Source organism: Notamacropus eugenii, chromosome 3 (assembly GCF_028372415.1).
Source record: "Notamacropus eugenii isolate mMacEug1 chromosome 3, mMacEug1.pri_v2, whole genome shotgun sequence".
Lineage (NCBI taxonomy): Eukaryota > Metazoa > Chordata > Mammalia > Diprotodontia > Macropodidae > Notamacropus > Notamacropus eugenii.
This window is the reverse complement of record NC_092874.1, coordinates 219098354-219106916: the sequence shown is the minus strand read 5'-3', so window position 1 is coordinate 219106916 and position 8563 is coordinate 219098354.

The following is an 8563-nucleotide window of genomic DNA, read 5'->3' as shown; positions in this document are numbered from 1 at the left end:
GGAAAGGAGAAATAAGTGACCTGGAAAGAAAAGGGAAGGGACAACTATAGTGAAGGCTATCAATTAATTGTTAGCAAGAAAAAAGCACACAGGGAAATGAATTCAAGAAACATTGAGCATGAAAATAGAATTGTGAAGTCACTTGTGTGGGCCTAGAAATCATGTGCCCCACTCCTGTGCATACTCACCTTTATTGAGATTCCAATCAGAACTAGTGGCAATTGTGAAGAGCCTTTCCTAGAGCCATGACTTGTCCTTATTATCATAAGATTTATAGATAAAAATGCACTTTATTACCATGTAGATGAATCAGGAAGCCAAATGCTATGTGATTGTTCCATGATGAGTCATACCTCACAGAAATTATGCTGGAGAAAATGAACCTGGTGAAATAAAAGGGCGGAGAATGCATTTTCCATGTAGAGGCTAGCACATGATGATACATGTAACAGACATAGTATAATGGAGCTTCATTTCAATCAAGCAAACAAACACCTCTTTGAAGTTCCCATGCTCTCTTCTCTTGGCTGTGCCATGTCTACTGATGAGGTTATAGGGGTGATGGGAGACCCCAAAATACCAACGGTCCAGGTCGTGCTTGAATGAATTCTACTCAAGCCTTCTTAAAGCCAAAGAAGAAAAAGTTTATTAAGGATTCGCCTAATTGGGTTGCCTCTTAAGAAGCCTAAGCATTTGTGACGCTTGTATTCACAAGCGAGCCAGACACAATCCCAGCTAGACAGTCTGAGCTGGATTGCATCTGAGCACCTTCATGGAGGCAAGGTGGGACTTAAATACAGAAAAGAGCATAGGAGGGATCTGGGGGTGGTCTGGTAGTCCAGGGTGATGGGAGGAGGGGGTTTAGGAAGGGTCTTGAGGAGAAGTCCAAGGAGGGAATCCAAGGAGGGTCAAAGGCTGGAAACAGCTGAAAGCTATCAAGAGATATAAGACAATGGAGGGTTTCGGTGGGAAGCAGGTGGGGCAATCAAGAGATAACACACAGTGGTCACAGATTTGAGTGTGAAAAGCCAGGTTCTGTGGAGAGATACAAGGGGAGCTCAGTTTGAGTATGAAAGGCCAGGTTAAGTGGGAAGATTCAAGGGGAGCTCAAGGAGGCTCCCAGAGCCTGAACCTCATCATACCTACTGTAGGCCATTATGGGGTCACTTATAATGAATAGGGAAGCATAATATATAATTGGCATTTAAATTATTATTATACGAAGAGGTTTTAAGTCCATGAAAGCAGTATGTTCTTTAAAGTACTTAAAATATTTCTCTTAAGAGTCACATTATTAATTTGAACTATTGATGAAGAAAGTTTGATATTTTAAAATAAAAATATATTTCAGCCAGGCCTGTGCCCAAATTAGTCAAGTCAGAACAAGTGAGGTTTTATTATATAATCTGTAAAAATAATACTTTCATCCTCTTCAAGATTGTATGTGTGTATGTTGAGGTGAATATAATGAATCTGAAGAACTAAAGAGAAAAATAATTCTCAGAGGTAAAATTTAACATACAAACATGTATAGATGTAGAGATGGGAGGGACTAATCCAACCCCCCACCCTTATTTTACGGAATAGAAAGACCAGGAAAAGTTAATTTAATTTGCCAAAAGTAACCCAAATAGTAAGGTCATATGTGAATCCTGGTCCTGCCACTTCAGAGCCAATGCTCTTTCCACTGGACCACACAGCCTCAGGTTCATTAAAACAGGTTGTGCAGAAGTGAACTGTCCCCAGTGGGGATGAAATGACTGTTGTAACTTTGTTTTTTAAAAAAAGAATTAATTTAAAAACAGACAATTAAGGCAGGAGCAATTCTTTTCTTCCCACGTAGATGGTCTAGTGAACAGAGGTTTATGCATGGGGCTCATTTCAGTTCCTGTCTCAGACACTGGGAAAAGCCTGACCCTGCCTCATACTACAGACAAAGGCCTGGAGGCAGGAGATCTGGGTTGGCACCGCAGTCCAGACGTTTAACAGCGATCTCTCTGAATCAGGCCGTCAGATGGAGCGGGGTGCCCTGGTCAGCCTGGGCCCAAACCGAACACAAAGCACAACCCCCGCCCTGACGCTGGCTTGGTCTCCTCACTCCCTGTCCCTCAGTTTCCCCACCTGTAAAACCTCAGGCCCTTGCGGTCTAGGGTTCCAGGTGCTTCACAAGCTGTAACAGCGCTCCGCAAAGCTGGAGCTGAGTCGGGGTGCTCGGCTTCCATCTGGGGCGCTGCCAGGAGACGAGGCACCTCCGCGGCGCCCCCACTGCTCCTTCCCTCTCCCCTTTCCCTTGAACAGACCCAGGAGACCTGCGGCTCAGTCTGACGGCTGTCGGATGGCTGGTCTGCCACTTTTCACTAAGCCTCAGTTTCCCCATTTGTAAAACGGAAACAGGGTCTGAAGCCGCGGCTGCAGGCCGCAGGGGCACGTGCGGGAGCGGGATCACGTGGAGGCTGCGGGCCTGGAGCCTCGGGCTGCGCGGCGGGGCCTGGGCGCCGACCTCTTGCGGGCCGGGGCCGGGGCTGGGGCTGGCGCCCGCAGGGAGCGCGCCACGGTGCGTGCCCTCGGAGCCCGAGCTGAGCCTGGCATTCACGGTGGCCGACAGCCGGCATGGGCACGGGCACGGGCAGCGCGACCAGAGCGAGCCGCGGGCCGGGCGCTCACAGAATGGCACCAACGTGCTCCAGGGCCATGCCAGGGAGGCCAAGCCGCTGAGCCCGGGGCGGCGTGGGGGCGAGGGCGACGACGTGCCCAGCGTGGACGCCTGGCAGGACGGCGCCGTGCTGCAGATCAGGACGTCGTCAGGATGGAGCGCCCCCCGCCCCCCCTCAGGAGCCGCAGCTGCCGCGCTACGTCATGGCCGGCTTCCCCACGTGCCCCCATCTCGGCCTCGAGTTCAGCGGCCTGAGCGCTCGCTCCCTCCGTGAGCCTGCGTGCCCGGCCCCGGCCCCGCCTCGCGGCCGACGGACACTCAATAAATATTAACGACCGAATGAAGGAATATTGAGTCCAAGTGCGTTGTCCATTGTACAAACATTCGAATATCGAACGGAGATCTGGGGACAGCCCGTGCGGGAGAGCTCAGGGTCCCACGCGGGGGTCTCCTGGCAGCCAGCCCCTTTACGCCTGCAGCGGTGCGTTTCCGTGGAGGCCCGTAAGGCATCCCGCTCCGCTCCGGACCGCACGCCGCTCGGATGCGGTGTTTGGAGCGTGCCCCTGCCCCGTCGGGCGCCCCTCCCCCAAAGGCCGGCACCGACGAGCTGGAGAGGCCGGCCCGCGGCCTGAGCACTGACCCACGTCAGGAGCAGTCCGGGCCAGGGATTGATTGGCCAGCGTGGGGTCAAGGAGGCGGCGGCCCTTCACACGCTGCCTTCTGAGATTCGAGAACTCTGACCGTGTAAGGGTGGCCTTAAGTGGCTCCTGAATGCTGTTTGAAGATGTTCTGTCAGCACGGGTTAGTTTGTTGTGCCTGTTAGTCTTTCTTCTGAGGGCAGAACAACAAATACCTGTCCTGTACCTGATGTACATGGTTCAAGAAACTCTTTTAATTTACTGCCATTTAGGGGGAACAGGGAAATGAGCCCCGACTATTCAGCCTTTGAATAACTTGTCCTGGTCAAGGCTGAGGTACTGAGCCAGAGACTGAGAAAAGAGCCTAATCCCTCATGAAAGGCCAGGCTCCCTTGGAACTGACCCTGGTCCAGACCGCAGCGACTGTATCTGGAGTAGAAGAGATCCAACATGAAGAAAATAACCTCAAAGAGTGGGGGTTACGGGGAGAGAGGGAGAAGAGTCCTGTTCCTAGTCATCTCTAGAGGTGTAGGGTTTGGGAATCCAAGGGTGTGTGGAGAGTCCAGCTGCCCCACACATCTGCTGCTGTCCGCCAGGCACAAATCCAGACTTTTTTCTCTGAAGTATCTGCTCTACTGAATGGTACTCAGGCTCATCAGTTCAGAGGAATCCTCCAATTAGCTAACAACATCCCACAGCCTACAGTTTATGAGGCTGTTCCGCAGGAAAATCTCCTTAGCTTGGGAAGAAGTGGGGTTACATAGTAAGAGAGTAAGCCTGTATCATCTCTCAGGTCCAATATGAGAACGATGGATTTCAGAGGAACTAGGCTCAATGAGGCAGTCAGTCCATTGATAACCATTTATTAAGTGCCTCCTGTGTGTCAGACACCATGCTACACCCTGGGGATATCAGCTAAAGACAGTCCCTGCCCTGAAGGAGTTTTCCATCTAACAGCAGGGACAATATGTAGACAAGTGTGTACCAACAAACTATTCACAAAACGCAATGGAAATAGTAAAGAGAGGCACAGTATTAGAATTAGGAGACCTCGGGAAAGGTGTCTCATGGAAGGTAGAGTTTTAGCTGGGGCAGAGATGAGGAAGGAGAGAATTCCGTGCATGGGGGACCACCAAGGGAAAATGCCTGGAGTCGGGAGATGGAGTGCCTTTATGTTATAGGAGAGCCTGAAGATGTTCTACATACATGCATGCAGTAGCACTAGAATTGCTTAGGTAAAGTGTGCCTTGTTGCAATTGCATATATTCATTGTGACACATGGAAATTTCTGCACATTGAGTTGTGCTTTTATTTTATTCTTTCGCTAGGATGTTCATTCACTTATGTACCTGTGCTGTGTTTATAATAATATAGCAACCTGTTTGTGAATTGTTTCATTCATTGTTTATTCGCATAGGATTAGGATTAGTTAGTTTTGGTTTGCTGTTTATGATTATTTGGGGAAAGGAAAAGGAAGGGAAGAAGCATTTATTAAGTTACTATTATGTACTAAATGCTATACATGTATTATCTCATTTGATCCTCACAACAGCCCTGGGAGATGGGTTATTATTATCCCCATTTTACTTTAGGAAACTGAGGCAGATAGGAGTTAAGTGATTTGCTTGTCTGTCAGTGAGTTAACAAATTTACATTTATTAAACACTTACTACGTGCCAGGTGATGTGCTAAACACTAGAGACATAAAGAAATGGAAAATATGGTCTCTGTTCTCAAGGAGTTCTTGTTGTGATGGGGGAAACGAGATACAAACAGCTACTTAAAAAAAGCATGCTGTGTAAATTGAAAACAGTATTAGAGGGAAGAGAACTTTCTCCCAAATACTACACCTCTAACAAACAATGAAGTTTTCCTGTTGTATTCACATTGAAAACTGCCTAAGTAAGTATGTCAAATTTAGAATCTGTGAAGTGGGCAGAGGGTAGTAATTGGTATTGGTAACCTAACAACAACAAAAGAAACCCCTCAAAACCAAGCTGCAGGATCTGGTCTAGGTCTGAGTTTTTCATCAGGAATAGGAGAATAAATTCTCTAGGGTGTAGTAGCAGATGATTATTGACTCAATCATCTATCATTGGTGCACCCCTGAACCCACTGACTTTTGAGGTAGCATACTGTACTAGGCCTGACTTAGGTCAGTTAGGTGGTCCAAAATTGAGATTAGAATGAAATGAGATACTCATAGAAAACCTAACTGCAGCGAAAAACTGGTACGCACACAAAGAACCACTGAAGGTAATTTTCCATGTAGAAAAGGCAAGGGAGCCTGTTTCTGAGAGAGTTGCAGTGATGTGTAAAGGAATATCCTTGGATAGGCTTTGGAGAAGGTGTGGATATTTGTGATTGGTTTCAGTCAGCTAAACGGGATCCTTTTTGCTTGGTTGCAGAAGAATTCAAAATGGCATTTGTCAGCCTCTACCCTATTCCTGATCTGACTACCTCACTGACAGTGTCTGTCAAGACACCTTATAATATTATAAGGGGATATATATATATATATATATATATATATATATATATATATATACATACATATACATATATATGTATACACACACATATATGTGTATATATATATACATATACATACATATATATATATATTTAGCATAATATTCCCCAATGGTCCATGTCCTCTCTCTTGGAGGCCAGTACTATATTTCACCACATAATCATTGAACCCTGTCTGTTCTGTTTTCTTTCCAGTCCAAAAATTGCTTTATAATCTTTCATTGCACAATTTTTGCATGGTATAATTCTGTTTGTCATGCCACTTAAACAGAGCAGCACTGTATTCACCACTGGTATATGGATACACATTTATCTCTCATGCATTGTGAGCCACAAGCCTAGAATTCTCAGCATGCACATTGTCAGTACATTTGTGAAAGCCTATTTGCATAGTTTGTTTAGACCACTGCAGTACTACCAGTACTGTCACTCAACCTAGTGAAGAGCCATAGGCACAAGGGGAACGTGCAGGAAGTGAAGCAGCCATGAGTAAGTCACATGATATGGTAAAACTTGCATCTTCCCAATTGAAACATATTCACAAGTATTCCAAGCATCTGAGTCTTGCACCAGGACAGTTCAATTATAAATGATTTTTAAGTAATTTTAAGGAATATAATTATTACTTATATTACTATAATATTACTTAGAAATGATTTTTAAGTAATACTAGCACAATTTTAAAAAGAACTTCACACAATATTTGAGCCCCACTTTTTTTGCAAAAAAATGGCATAAAATCTTCAAAGATTATATGTTGACATAAAAATACCTCAGTTTATTGCCTCAGCATTTGTTCTTTTGTTTTAGGTGAAGGAATTGAAGATGATGACCTTGTCAGGTTAAAAACATCCTAAAAATAACTTTCTGGGTTTTCCAGGAATGGAATCTATGGCAGTTTTTGCAGCTGTCCCAGCATCAATGGGATATACTATGATCCCAAGGAATCATGGGATCTGACTCAATGGGATCTGAAATGAGGATTCATCTAGCCAAGATACTGTATGTGAATGTGAACTACAACCAGGAGTCTGGCCTGAGCTGGATCCAGCCCAGAATATGCAGAGTTCCAATGCTGTTCTCATTCAGTCAAACATCCTTTTGAAACTGCACTGATCTTCCCATCCACAGAGAGATATTTCTGTTCAGGAACTCCAAGTGCTTTCACATATATTAAGCCCCCTCGTTTAATTTATTTTTCAGTCATGTTCATCCCTTTGTGACCCCATGTGGGGTTTTCTTGGCAAAGATACTGGAGTAGTGTGACATTTCCTTCTCCAGTTCATTGTACAGATGAGGAAACTGAGGCAAACAGGGTTAAGTGACTTGCCTAGGGTCACACAGCTAGTCAGTGTCAGAGGTGAGATTTGGACTCTCAAAGCTGAGTCTGTCTGACTCCAGGCCCAGCACTTAATCCACTGTACCACCTAGCTGCCCTTCATTCAATACTTGTGAATTAAGCAATAAGTGATGCAGTTGCTATTATCTCCAGGGTGGAAAAGTAAGACACGGAAAAGTCAAAATTCCCAAGATCATGCCATGAACTAATATAATAACAAGGCCAGGTCTAAAATTGAGATCTCAGGACCATTAATCCAATCCCCTCTCTTCCTTTATCACTTTGAAGGTCAAGCATTGCTATCAGAAAAGATCCTATAATAATTATCGCTTCCAGGTGTGTCCTCCCTGTTGTGGATTTTGAAATAGCCCAGATGCCTCTGTTTATATTAAAAAATAAAACATCATTATTTTTTCACTCATAAGTCATACAAAGCTACCTTTATGAATGAATCCTACAATCTAGATTTGTTTTACCTCATTACATTTTTATCTTATTATATTCAGAACTCGAAGCTACGCAAAGATACATATGATAAAGTAGAAGGGTTAAATTTGTTAAGATAAAAGTAAAATACCTAAATGAAAAGAAAAAGATAAGCTATTTCCATGTGAGGTTGAAGTTTTTGTTTTTTAAACATAAGATATTGAATCTAGAATAAAAACATGATGTATTATGTCATCATAGAGGGAAGACCGATTTCTGTAGTAGGGATCTCTTGGACTTAATAGTAATAATAAAAGCTAGTAGACATCTCTAGGACTTAATAGTAATAATAAAAGCTAACCTATAGTGCATTACCATTCATGCACCTGATCTCATTTTATTTGTGAAAAAATAAAAATAGAAACCAAACTACAAAATCTTGTGAAATGAGGGGTGCAAATATCAAAAATGTCATATCAAAATAAAATGAAATTATTTTATTTTGGAACTACCACACATTCATAAGTTTTGGTGGTTGGAGAATTATTGGATCTCTGTATCAGCAGATTAGGAGTGGTAGGAAGACAAGAGGAAATCTCTAGCAGCAAGATATGCTGATGTGAACTTAATAACTTTCAATTTAGAGAAGAGGCTATGGAGACAGAGAAGGGTTAACTGACTTACCAATAGTCACTTAGTTAATGTGTCAGATTTTGAATGCAGATCTTCTGCATGAAAGCACAGAGCTTTCCCCCACACCCATACACACTATTCCACACAGTCAGAATGACAAGGTATGAGCTCTGGACCAAGTCTCCCTTTGAACTTTCCCATGGATTTCAGGGACCCAGCTCCTGAACCTAAATTCCTGGGGTTAATCTGAAGCATCACCTATCCCAATGAATAATCCCTTTAGCTGCCCTTTCACTGGTACTCTCCTGCCACTTAACTCCTTCCATTGTCTGCACCTGGCCA